This window comes from Polypterus senegalus, chromosome 8 (genome assembly GCF_016835505.1).
Source record: "Polypterus senegalus isolate Bchr_013 chromosome 8, ASM1683550v1, whole genome shotgun sequence".
In the NCBI taxonomy this organism is placed as follows: Eukaryota; Metazoa; Chordata; class Cladistia; order Polypteriformes; family Polypteridae; genus Polypterus; species Polypterus senegalus.
Genome location: NC_053161.1, coordinates 118234403 through 118248832, shown reverse-complemented (window position 1 = coordinate 118248832; position 14430 = coordinate 118234403). Strand labels below are relative to the sequence as shown.

General features: G+C 37.6%; 1 protein-coding gene across 1 annotated transcript in view; it reads right to left on the bottom strand.

Moving 5' to 3' along the window:
• The window catches only part of chpt1 (choline phosphotransferase 1), a 49508-nt gene that overhangs the window by 34476 nt on the left and 602 nt on the right, over nt 1-14430 (bottom strand). The gene's annotated exons all lie outside the window — the stretch shown is intronic.

Genomic DNA, 14430 nt, shown 5'->3' with positions numbered 1-14430 from the left:
TGTGTATATATATATATATATATATATATATAACACTTTACATTATATATATAACAATTACATTGTCAATCATGTTACGTTATTATTAAAATGTTTCCTTTTCTTTTTCATAACTTCTTTAACACACTACTTCTCTGCGAAGCACGGGTATTCCGCTATATATAATTTAATTTACCTAGTTTATTCTATAATACTTTACATCTGTCAAAATATAACAAACATAAACAGATAGGTTAGCTGAAGTTGTTAACATGCAGGCAGAAGATAGATAAAACATACTTCGTAATCATAAAGGAATTCCTTCATGAAAAATGTGTAGTCTTTGTCCAGTTATAATACTTTCTTTGCAAGAGGACCTTCAACAACGCTTCTTATATTGTTGAAAAATGTATTTTTAGAATTGTGAGAGATGGAACAAATACCATCTGCTGCTAGGTAACTCACAGGGAGGTCTTCAGTCAAATATGTCACTTCTAAATATTATGAAATATATTAATTGTGCATCGAATGAATGCCAAGATACATTTAAGTGTTCTGACCATTTGTATCCTTTGATGACCATGGCCTACCCATTTCCACATTAAAATTTCCAGCAGGATAACATGCCATATCACAAAGAAAACATCACCACAAGCTGTGCAAGAGAAAATTAAAGTTTTTTTTTCCTCTATCAAACACAGCACCAATCATAGCTGGTGGAATGAGAGTTTCAATGCTGCTTCTCTTAACTGAGAAGAGCCAGTCAAGATTGTTAGGGCACTTCCGAGGGATATCCTCATTACCTACCAATCTGGTATACCAGGAACAGCGCACAATGAGAAACCTCTGACCACACTGGAGCATTTTGCTAACTTGTCTGGCTTGGGAACACCTTGGGAATTCCTAGGAGGATCTGAACATTCTTGGCCTGTCCAGCTTAGAATGTTGCCAGTGCAAACCTCACCAGGAAAAGGAGATACAAATGCAAAATTGTCCGACTCTTCTAACCCAAAGGCACAGAGAGACAGGGAAACCACAGGCCCAGTTAAGTAATCAGAGATCAATTTAATGCATTTCATAAGTAAAAAGCAAGCTGTGTTGTCCTAAAACATACAGAAACACCACCACTTATGAGGAGGAAAACTTAGCTCATGCAAAAAAAAAAAAGTAGTAATGCATTGTCAAATATCCAGCACTAATTAGCATTCAGTATACAAGAACAAGCTTCATTCTGGAGACAAAAGGATTAAGGAATTATCTTAAGTTGGTCTCTCTTATTTTACTGTTTCTATACCTGAAACTAGTTATTTCAAAGAAGGTAAAAAATTAAAGTAATCAAAGGCATTACTTAAGTTACCATCTGGCACACAACTCCATGATGCACTAATTAGGTTTACAGAGCTGTCCTTAAGCCCTAAGCAGTGCAGTCACAAGGTGCAATGTCAGGGAGTAATAGAATTAAAGTCTCAGACAAGACATTACTCCTAAAAATAGCAAGATGGCTCAAACACATAAGCAAAGCCTTCCTTCGTGTTATTTAGTTAGGATCTATGCAGCACAAACTGTTTCTTGGCTGGTCTGATCCAAGAGATTGTCAAAGATGGAAATGTTCCAGAAGAGATGGTCAACTCCATCCTCAAAAACCTGTCTTAAGCAAATGACCAAAAATGTGCACATTTTATGAAAAAGTAGTCACTCTCATTTCCTAGACACATTTAAGATAAAATCTAAATTCTTTAAAAACGTTGATGTTTTTAAGGGGCTGGTGGGGGTTCATATGCTGAAATGCAAACAAGAGAACTGTGTGAAGTAAACAAACACATACTATAGACAACTCAGCAACAGTGTGTCTTGTCTGAAAATTCAGTGATTTAAAATCAATTCAGTTTCTTCAGGATTGGATGCTGCCTCTAGAGGGCTATGGTAATTAAAGTGAATTCTTGGTTATGTGGTCAGGTTACATGAAGTACAGTTCTTCAAAGAAATTCACTAGCAAATGTGAAACACTTTATATTCTTTTATAAATTGTTTTCCTCTCTATGGTGTTTAATAATGCATTCTAAAGACTAAATGTGTGTCAATTATTCAAATTTAATTAGGTCTCTTCACACTGGCTATGCTGGAGAAGGTTTAATTGTGGGATTCTGAGCAATTCATTAGTGAAATGACTGTTCTAGTAATGTTTTAGGTTAATCAATGTAGTGTAGATAATGTCTTAAGAATTGTACTGTCAGTCCACCATCTATATATCTATACATATATATACTGCTCAAAAGAATTAAAGGAATACTTTTTAATCAGAGTATAGCATAAAGTCAATGAAACTTATGGGATATTAATCTGGTCAGTTAAGTAGCAGAGGGGGTTGTTAATCAGTTTCAGCTGCTGTGGTGTTAATGAAATTAACAACAGATGCACTAGAGGGGCAACAACGAGATGACCCCCAAAACAGGAATGGTTTAACAGGTTCCCTCCTCATCTTTTCTGACTGTTTCTTCACTAGTTTTGCATTTGGCTACAGTCAGTGTCACTACTGGTAGCATGAGGCGATACCTGGACCCTACAGAGGTTGCACAGGTAGTCCAACTTCTCCAGGATGGCACATCAATACGTGTCATTGCCAGAAGGTTTGCGGTGTCTCCCTGCACAGTCTCAAGGGCATGGAGGAAATTCTACGAGACAAGCAGTTACTCTAGGAGAGCTGGAGTGCGCCATAGAAGGTCCAGTATCTGCTCCTTTGGGCAAGGAGGAACAGGATGAGCATTGCCAGAGCCCTACAAAATGACCTCCAGCACGCCACTGGTGTGAATATCTCTGACCAAACAACCAGAAAGACTTCATGAGGGTGACCCAAGGGCCCCATGTCCTCTAATGGGCCCTGAGCTCACTGCCCAGCAGCATGCAGCTCGATTGGCATTCGCCATAGAATACTAGAATTGCCAGATGCACCACTGGTGCCCTGTGCTTTTTACAGATGAGAGCAGGTTCACCCTGAGCACGTGACAGAAGTGAAAGGGTCTGGAGAAGCCATGGAGAACATTATGCTGCCTGTAACATCATTCAGCATGAGCAGTTTGGTGGTGGGTTAATGATTGTCTGGGGAGGCATATCCATGGAGGGTCACACAGACCGCTACAGGCTTGACAAAGGCACCTTGGCTGCCATTAGGTATCAGGATGAAATCCTTGGACCCATTGTCAGACCCTACGCTGGTACAGTGGCTCCTGGTACATGACAATTCCTGGCCTCATGTGGTGAGAGTATGCAGGCAGTTCCTGGAGGATGAAGGAATTGATACCATTGACTGGCCACCACACTTTCCTGACCTAAATCCAATAGAACACCTCTGGGACATTATGTTTTGGTCCATCCAATGCCACCAGGTTGCACCTCAGACTGTCCAGGAGCTCAGTGATGCCCTGGTCCAGATCTGGGAGGAGATCCCCCACAACACCATCTGTCATCTCATTAGAAGCATGCACCGATGTTGTCAGGCATGTGTACAAGAACACAGGGGCCATACAAAGTGCTGCGTACAATTTTGAGTTGCTGCAATTAAATTTTGGCAAAATGGACTAGCCTGCCACATAATTTTTTTACTCTGATTTTTGGGGCGTCTTTGAATTCAGGGCTCTGTAGGTTGATCATTTTCATTTCCATCAAACGATGTGGCATCCTTTCGTTCCTAACACATTACCCAGTCTATATCAGTATAGATATCCAGGAGGATTTCTTTTTCCCATTGAGATCTGATGTGTTTTCAAAGTGTTCCTTTAATTTTTTTGAGCAGTTTATATACATACATACATATCTATCTCTCTATATCTCTATCTATACACATATACACACAGATATACTGTGTGTGTGTGTACATACATATACATATATACATACATAAGTTATTTTTCCATTTTCTGTTTCGTTTTTATAAATCCTTAAAATTGCCCTGGTCCTGTCTTTTGAGAAAAGCTCAATAATAAGAATAAACCTCTGGGATACATCACTATGAGTCAACATATTGGAGCACCAATATTCTCAGTTGGGCCTTACTGCACACTGTTAAAACAATCTTTTTCCATCATCTTATGTATAGATGTTTTCAGTGAAGTCCCCAGCAATTATTTTTCTGCCTGGATGCTTATTCCCCTTCTGCATTAAAATGGAAATGGAATATTGAAAAGTTAAATGCATCTCAGAGGGCAATGACCCTAAAGTATTCTTCCCTAAAGTTCAGCATATTTACATATAAATGAACTTTACTATTGTTTACTTAAATTACTATTGCCTCATGCACTCCATAATAAAGAATATACCAAAATCATGCTGCAATGCTGGTTTAAACACTATTTCAAAGCCACAGGTACAAACCATTGAAAAGAGTGACCCTACAAAATTAATTAATCCATCAATCTATCCATTTACTTTGAACTTGCTTTCTACATCAAGCATGCAGATAGCAAAGACAAATTTATACAAATATGGTTATAAAAATGTCACACGAGTGGGGGAATGGAGAAAACACAAATTACAAATCAAATGTTAAAAATGACAAAGCCCCCTCCCAATATAATTTAACTATAAAAAGACTAGAACAACCAGAATGTCAGAAGGGTTAGCTCGTTCATTTGGTTAAGTATTGAACCCTTGCTTCTCCTCCCACCAGTGAAAACTTGTTACAACTCTTCTCCCAACTCTTGACGCAATTCATTCACGGACTGATGCAGTTTTAAAACCACAGTTTTAGTCTTTAATTCTAACCAAGGCCAAGACAGGGCAGCTCTTTGTTGCACAACAGGAACATAGAGTAGAGCTTCCTCTAGTGTCTACTGTTGTCCCAGAAATGTTCAGACTCCGAACAGCTTCTTTTCTGCCTGCCTTAAAAATGGCAACACTGCCCTAGTCCTGCTTGCTGCACTCTCAAGACATCCTTACAGGATATACCAGCAACTGGGTTTTCAAACTATCATGCGAGTTGCTCTAGTTGTAAATATCTCTCTCCTCATCTTTCTAAAAAGGATGGTTCCCATGAAATTGGTCTAGGAAAACTCTTCTCAGCAATAAATTCTGCACCACACAGAGAAAGTTAGAAACCTCTAAGAAAAATAAGAAAAGGAAAAAAGGAACAGAATTGTTCCATGTACTTTAAATAAAAAGGCAAAGTAACAGCAACAACCTTCCAGATCTCATCATCTGGTTAATCAAAAGACAAGATTAGAACAGACATTTCATATAGGCATTACACAGAATCCCACCATAAAACCTTCAACAAGGCAGATATTAAAATTTATTCATAACCCAGTATGAACAGACCTAATGATATTTAAAAGAATCGCCACATTAGGTCTTATTTCATAAAGCACCATTATCAGGATGAACTGTTAAATGACACTAGAATACAGGAAAATGCAGATGCACATTTACTAGTGAATTCCTACTTCACCCTTACCCTTACTTCACAACAGATGTATTAATCAATGACATAACCATGAATTGCATGTAATGAACATATGTATGTTCTAGGGAATTTCCTTCCCCAGAGAAAACGTTAGCCAAACACAGTATACAGGATTACAATATGACTGAAATTACGGACGGGCTGCCTGGTAATCTTGATCGACATAGCCCCTTAAAAGCACTGCAGCATTCAGTCTTAAAGACTTCACTGTGAATTGTTGAAGGGGATACACAGCAGAGTTCCTATGATGTTGATGAAGTTTATTTCACACAATGTTTCAGTTAATATTTCAGCTCTCTTAACATGAAATGCAGGGATGCTCCGGTCAGGGGTTTTTTTTTTTTTTTTAGGCCAATACTGATTACCAATTTCATGTTACTGATTGGCAAAGCATATTATACTCAGGATTCCAGGGTCATATTTTCTTTGTTGCGGAAGACACTGGTATTTGGTGTGTACTTAGTGAGGAAGACAACGGAGGACCAGTGACGTGTTTGTTTCTCACACTACACACTCCGATGTCCTTCTCCCCTAAAGCAATTTCCTAGTCTGGTCATATTTAGATCTCCTTCTTCTTTAAAGACAGTAACAGAAATCTTCAGTTCCTTGACCATCTGTCACATGGCATGCCTTCATTATGGGGGGTTGAGAAGAGGTTTCATTTTGGCCATTTTTGAACCCAGAACTGAACTTTCAGAACTTGCAGTACCATACAAGACAAGTAAACAGGATAATAGGTTTCAGTGGTGCTATTGCAATTAGAAAAGGTTTCTCTAATAACCAATTACAATTAACACAGGACTAATTAAGAATAAACTAATGGAGTCCATTAGGAAACTAAGGGAAATGCTGCTGAAAATAGGGCTGTGCAGCCAAATGTGAATTAAAAAACACACCTTTACACTAAAGATCCTGCATGATCACAAGTGTTAACTGTTCATTTTTAATAACAAAATGAAATTCTATAGGCTTTTTGTTCAGAAACCATAAGATACTAAAATAACATACTTTAATGAAATACGTACAAAAGTATCTAAAACACATATAGCACAAAAGATAATTACAAGCGATCATATTGTTCATTTTTTTTCTGTAATGTACCTTACAAGCGCAAAAAAAAAAAAAAAAAGAAAAAAGTAGTTTTCTCCATTTCTCTTAACAAAAAAAAAAAAAAGGTATTTCTCACACAATCAATTAATTGCTATTGGCAATTAAACGCTGCTTAAATGTAAATATACATTCATTTCAAGGTTTTAATCATTTGTGATGGGCGGCCTCGGCCATTACACGGCTGGGACACCAGCTGGAAAGAAGGTCTGAGAGAAGAAAAGAGAGCACCCAAATGGCATGGCCTTCCCTGGGACGTCAGAAGGCAATGGGGAAGGCGGCCAGGTAAGGCCAAAAGGCCAGATGCAAGCTGTCATCGGTGATGCCCAGATCAGCGTGCTAGCAACAGAGGCCACCTGGAAGAAACAAACTCCAGATGACTGGATCCGAGAGGTAGGTGTTGGGGCCAGGGCAGCTCGCCCAGGGAAGGTTATCGGTCTGTACCCTATACCTTCTTTACAGGAGACAGCTCAGATCCACGTTTGTGGCTAAAGCACACAGACTCATGGGACAATGGCAGGGTGAGCTCGGAGGAATTGGCTAATGAAGACCGGGCCCACTTCTCGCCAGAAATCACAGGCAGGAGGAAGATCACCTTGAGTCTCATTTACCTATTGGGGCCAATCAAAGGGAGGAGGGGGAGGTGGACCACCCTCCCCGTAGCAGATAAGAGATTGGATGGGGTGTGTCGGAACCCTACCGATAATTGGCTACAGGCAGGGTCAACAAACGTCCACCCCGAGCCCAAAGGACACCAGACAGAGCCTCTGCAGGAGTTGCACAGAAGAAATGGCTATTAGCCGGTGGATAAAGACTAGCAGCGCTAGAGTCCACTGCCAGCCGAATTAAAATGACCTGGTGTTGGCTGTTCTCTGGGTTCTCCAACCTGTATATAGTCTTTATTACAGGTGATCGGCCTATTGAGGCAGACAACGGAGGGGCTGGAGAGAATGACCAAGAAGACGACACAGAAGTGTCTGAAGAAGCTTGGCGTGGGACTCTCCACCCATGCAAATGGCTCAACTACCGTAATATCTTGCATAAAGGAGCACAACAACTAAAATTACTGTAAAGCTTGGAAAAGCAAGGACTGAAACAATTGGCTTTTGTAATCAGCCAACTTACTGATCATAGATATTTTTTTTTGTTTAGTGACAATTGACTGATTTAAATCAGTGGGCTAATTTAGATTGGAGCATTCCTAATGGAATGGTTAACAAAATCAGCCTCATCCTTGTGCTACACAGATGATACAATGCATATTTTGGAATCAATGTGACCTATAATCAGTCACACACAGTGACTTTGTTAAGGAAAAAGTTTAACAAAATGGAGTGTCAAAATTATATACTGTAGTACCAATGACAGTCCTTAAAACTGCAATTTTCATATAAAAATTTGTTGCGAGTGGTTTTTGAGACAAACATTGGGCAAGAAGATAATCATCCACCCCTCTCTAAAGCAAATGCATTCTCACCACTCAAACCTTCTTTCAAAAAATTTAATCAATAATGCACAACAAATAGTATTTTAATCTCCTACTTATTAGAAAGAGTAAGTAAATGTGAATCAAGAAAAAAATTCTCAAGTATTGGATTAAATAAAAACTTGCACATTCTATAGTTTATGCCTACATTTTGTAACATTACTAAAATATGAAAAAGTTTCTGTTTTAACAATGTGTTTACACAGATTACTGTAGAAACGGAACACACATGAAATGCGCGTGTTCCAAATAACGATCTATTATTTCCACTCTTAACTCCACTTCACTCCCAGGTAATCAATCAAGGCATGAGCTGGGAGAGGTTCGAGCATGTTCCAAGTCGGTGGGAGGATGGAATAGCCGGCTGCTTGCAGCTGGTCTTTATCAGCATATTTACGGGACAAAGGACACTGGTGAAGAGGTGTGATGGGATTTAAGGTGGGCCGGATCTACGAGTTTTGTAGGCTCTGGTAATTCCAGTGTTAATGACAGTAATACAAGATCGCAGACAGAAAAAAAAAAAAGTGTTCATTATTTTTAACACCATATGCAGGGTTTTCACTAATCTAACACCTTTACAACACAAGATTACCATACTGTAATAATCATTATTTCAGTCTCACTATTTCACCTCGAGCAAGTCACTTAACCTGTACTTTATCCTGGTCCTGTAAGTCCCCTTTGGTTATGCCAAATATACAATAAGTGAAATATTGGTAGCATAAGAATTGAACATTATTATTCATCCATTTCTTTAGAGAAAAATAATCTATGAGACAGTATAACTGAACCAATAACTCTAGCATTTTCTTTTTACAGCAATATTATTATTACCACTACAAATGACCACCCCTGGTCACATTATGTAAATATTGTACACTCCAAAACTTTTAAAGCCAGACAGATGTTAAACAAATACATTAGCTGGGATGCTTTCACATGTCAAGGCAGAACTAAACATGACCACATTTTCTTCATGTCTTGCTACCAACCTGAATGCTTCAGTCAGTAGTACGGAATGTTGTCTTACTAGTGATATACAAAGTGGCTGGCCAGAGATCAGTCGGATCGTATTATGCTCTTTCAACACTGGATATTTTGCTCATTGCATGACAAAATAAATGTAACCTTGAAACACGCAAAGATGTCAACTGTCTGGTGTTGGTGATATGTTGTGACATGGTGATGAGGATTGTTGTTTCATTTTCAGTTTCATACCAGACATGAATAACACAGTATATCAGCTGCATGCATGTTTGAACAAGTAACTTACCTTGCTTCTGCACTCACCTTTTCAAATATATGTCTATCAATAGTTCAGTGTAAGTAAATAAACGTGCTTTCTAGGTAAAGCCCCATCAACAATTTGCAACATACCAAATGCATTTTTTGTAAAGTATAACTTTATGTACCATAGCATTGATGGCGTGACATTTTAATTTCCAGCTACACCAGTTAAGGTCTTAAGATAAGGTACAACTATTTTTTTATTTGTTAAGACAACCCTAATGGTACCCTTCAGGTTTGAGGAAGTCTCATAGATGTACCAATTTACAAGCATTTCTGTATTAATATACATCTGCAATGTCCCCCTTTTTGACGTAATTATTAATATAAGAGTCTGACATGAAGGCATTTGTAGGAAAAAAAAAGTTTTGTCATATTTCAAAGATTAAAACTTTTAAAAGAAAGAAACGTTAGCCTGCTGTTGGTGGACAGTGTGTTAAATATAATGTATCACTCTGTTTTAATTTGTAATATTCCCTCTGATGTTCAGATTGAGGTATACCGTGTGCTCATGAACTATAGAAATTTTCAGAAATATCAGTTAGGGGTTTTAAAACTGGCATTCCTCAAAAGTTCAGTGCTGGGGTCACTACTCTTTTAATAGACATAACGGATTGTGATAAGATTATAAATAATCAACAGATTATCTGTGCAGATGGTATGAAGCTAGGTGGAGGGGCAGATAATGTTGAATTAACTAAATCATCAGCACAGAGAGACTGGGATAGAATAGGGGCTTGGTCATATTGGTTGGGTGAAATGAATCCATGAGCTGAATGGCCAAAAAATAAAAACAAAAAACCCATACATACACACACACACACACACACACACACACAACTTCAAGACCAACACATCATTCCTAACAAATCTAATTTAACTGAAAATAGATAGGGTAGAGTCAGAGCTGCAAGCTACAACTTAGCTTGTGCCACTGGATGCACAACACTCAGGAAAAATTTCCTAGAGGGAAGCTCACTTTCATTATATTTTACAAAGCACACAGGTGCAGTATAAGCATCTTGGAAGTGAAAGGAACAAATTAGCCTTAAAGAAGAAAAAGCACATCCGCTCTGGCACACTAATGTTTCATTAATTTCCCAACCAAAAAAAAAAAAAAGTTATTATCTTGATTTGAATTGTTAAATTTAAATTAATAGGAAATATATGGAACCAGATAACTATTTTGTCAAAAATCAGTATTGATCCACCTTTATTTCTTACTGTTACTACCTGCCAGTGGAAAAGATTAACACTCAAATAACAGATTAACAGAGGTATAACTAGAGATGTACAATTTGGAATTGTTAACACCAATTACAAATATTTTTACATTTGCCAGTTTTATTAGATCATACAAATGTCCTCAAATTTCATGGGAGAAATTAAAAAAAAAAAAAAAACACCATTTGGGTTGAGTAAAATGTAGTGATTTCGCAAGGTATTTTTTTTTTGACTGGAAAGACAGTGGGAGGTCCCTCAGAGAGGTGGCACCAATGAGCAGATAAAAGCAGGAATAAATAATTAAATGTGAAAAAACATCTTTTCATAAAAAAACCACAAAAGTTAATTGAGCCACATTCACAAAAAGGTACATAAACTTACCTGAATGACATTTTATAAGGAGAAAGTCAGGACACTGTTTTACTTTCCATTTCAAGCTAACTTATTAAAAGGGGATGAGAACTTCACTAATGGATTTGTTTGGGATGGCTCATGTTACTGCAGCATCAGATTTAGATTAAAAAAAAAAAAAAAAAAAATCATGCAAGAGGTTTTAGACAGAAGGCATGTCACATTTAAAGACACAAACTAAACTTTCGCCACTCTCCAGTCACGGGAGCTGCCCACCAATTTCAGTTTTTACTCTTCTGAGCTGTATATTGCACCGGGCATGTAGTGCAAGAAGAGGGTCTTTCAGAGAACCAATCTTTGTAAAGACCACTGCAATAAGAATAGGAAAAATTCACTGCTATTTAATAAATTAATTAAGCTTGATTCAAGACTGGAAGCCACAATTTCTTTAACCCCCATGCCCCTTTTCCTTGGCAACATCACAGCTGGGCAGCCCATGAACATATTCTAATATTAGAGGAAACACTGAAATGTAATATATTAATAAATGACATATAGCCATATATTTCCACATCTGAAAAGAAAAATACTCTGTCAACATTGCCTAAGTGAAGCTTGGTGTGCAAGGGTCTAAAACACCTGCTTTTCATGTAACCCAGCTTAGAAAGATGTGCCTTGGCAGTGAAGCTTAACATTTATGTAATCTTCTACAGTATATTGTAGCACACAATCTGCTTGGAACACCTGAAACTGTACTAAATTTCTTAATGATTACCTGGGTAATCCATAAGAATAGCTTGCTACAAGTTCATATGAGCGGCGATTTTCACACAATAAATAGCACATACTGTGTGAAGTTTTCCTCCCTAGCTTGCCCAATTTATCTGTTAAAACATATCTTTACCCTTAATATCTCAACCATCCCAACTGCACTTATCTACCAATGTTTAAATATTCCAGCGGCTATTTACCCTGGACATCTATTGTGGATGCACATATACACACACACACACACACACAATACAAGGTAACAGAACGGCAATTATTTACCCATCGCACTATAGAGTAACAAATCCAGGGAGTGTGCAGTTTTTCCATGTCTTTTGATCTTCCAAAAAAAAAAAACCAAAAAACACACATTTTCATAATTTAATTATTGCTTGACCTTTTTATCAAAATGAAGCCTGCCTTGAGCTTTAAAAAAAAAAACACCACACACCATACATTAATATGGTATCTACTCATCTACTATGAACTTTGTTTGCTTCAACATTGCTTTTTTGCTTGTTGTATGCATTTTCTCTTGTTATAATTAAAGGGCTGCCCTCATAAGGAGAAATGTGCTTAATAAGAATAAACCATGTTGAACTGAGCTCAAAGTCTCCAACATATCTTGTTTCTGATGCCCTTTGATTTTAGACAGTCCACAGCTACAATTCATGTTTCGTTAAAACACTGCATGCACCAAAAGCTGAGACCTGTTTTGAAGTTTGCAGTGTGTTGTAAACATATACTTTTTCAAATGATGTAATATGTTATCTTGAGACAAAGAAAAAGCACTATTAAAGTTAAGAAAAAAAAAATTCTTTGGTCATTTCCTATAAATTAAGAAACAAAAAAAGCAAGGTTGCGATAATATTCAACTGATTAGTTTACTTTACACTGGAACAATGTCTGTGACTTTTAGCCACCATACAGAGTCTTCCACACATTTTTTTTTATATTTTGTCACTCTTGAGTTACTTCAAGATAATCACATACCATTACATGGAAAAGAGCATGGGTTCAAATAAGAAATGTTACAAATCCAACACATCACTGAGCAGAAGTGTTACTGGGGTTTCATCATTATGCCTCCCTGTGACTGTTCTTTTCATCTTAAACTAAGCCAGAAGTTTTTCTTCTTTTTGAGCAATCTTGGTGTATATTGGGAGGGGGTAGCTGTTCTATTTATTTTTTCAAGCCTTTGTAAAAACATTCACCCTCACCAAGAAACAAAATAATATCTATCTATGAGATAAACCAGGAATACCCCAGAAGAATACAAACAGCTTTGCATCTTTAAATAAGGCAAAAATAAAAACATAATTGAAATTTGCTACACATCACCAAATATTTTAAAACACTAAATTGACTTCAGGTGGACTAACAATGAAGATGGTCACAGCTGTTGGTGCTGCTGCTTCACAGTTTCCCCGATAGGATTCAAGCCATTGTCTGTATGGAGTTTTCATGTTCTGGTTTTGTCTCCGTATGATTTTTCTCTGTGTTTTGGTTTTTTTCTTTGCAGATGCCAAAGAGATGTCAGTTAGGGTAACTGGCAAATTTTAAACTAGCCCAGACAGCACGTCCCACATTATCTAACACTGGTTCCTGCCTTGCACCCAATTCTACCAAGACAGGGTCAAAGTCCTATGACCCTTAAATGGGTTAACCCAGGACAAGACAAATGAATGGATTCACTCAGGTCTCATTAACTTTACCCATTTTCTTTTTCAAGCTACAGTATGCATTAATGTTGCTTCAAGCTTTGCGCTTAATCCTGCCGGCAAAAATTAAAATGGTATAAATAGGGGTGTATCTTAGATTTGATGGGTATTAGCCCACTGGGAAAAGCATGGCAGTCTTTTTGGCATTCTTGAAGAGAGGCTGGGACGTGTACAAAAAGGATGAAAAGATTGGGGGCTTACCACAATTTATCAGGAGCCTCTGAAGCTCCTCTTTTAGACACCACTGGTTCAGAAAATTAATGGATGGTGTATCAATATGTAGTATTAATGTAAATATAATACAATAACAGGAACGAAAAATATGATCTCAAATTAAAAGAAAACTTAGACGCTTAAAATGTATATAAATTACATTTTATATGTACTTATGAGTTGTCTCATGGTGTGTAAGTATATATGCTGTACTGGGCAATAATTTGTTAAGTCACTCTGTATTAAATCGTTATTTAAATAAATGCGTGTTTAGTCATATTTTAGACCATGTATAGTAATTTACAAGATATGATGCACTTTTAAACTGGTATAAAACATAGGAATTACGTGGTTCTCAAATGGCTGGCTGGTTTCATTTCCCAAAATAGGGAAACGTGCCATGATTTAGCCGTCGCAACTAATCACAATACTCCATTGATTGTTGTTTTAGAACAGAATGAATAAATCCTCTTACTCAGCTCTAAAGGCAACGTGTTGCTTTTTTCCGTTCTGTCACAAAAAAAGTCGGCTGAACCAACCGGCTGCCCCGCATTCCTGGAGAAGCAAAGGTCTTCACTGCGACAAGTTCGCTGACAAGGCAAAAGGGGAATGATCGAACAGTTTCGACTTGAAGTGATGTTTTTAAGAGATAGGAAACCGTGCAAAGTGCACGATTTGTCCCGATGGTCTCCCCTTTGAAACCGTCATGACCGCTCAAATGTGGGAAGTGCAAATTGAGTGAAAAACGTAATATACAAGTATGTTGCCAAAATAAACTATTGACCACGTACACAAAAAAAAGTTTTGCTTTTAAAGACGAAGACTTTCTGCTCATGTTT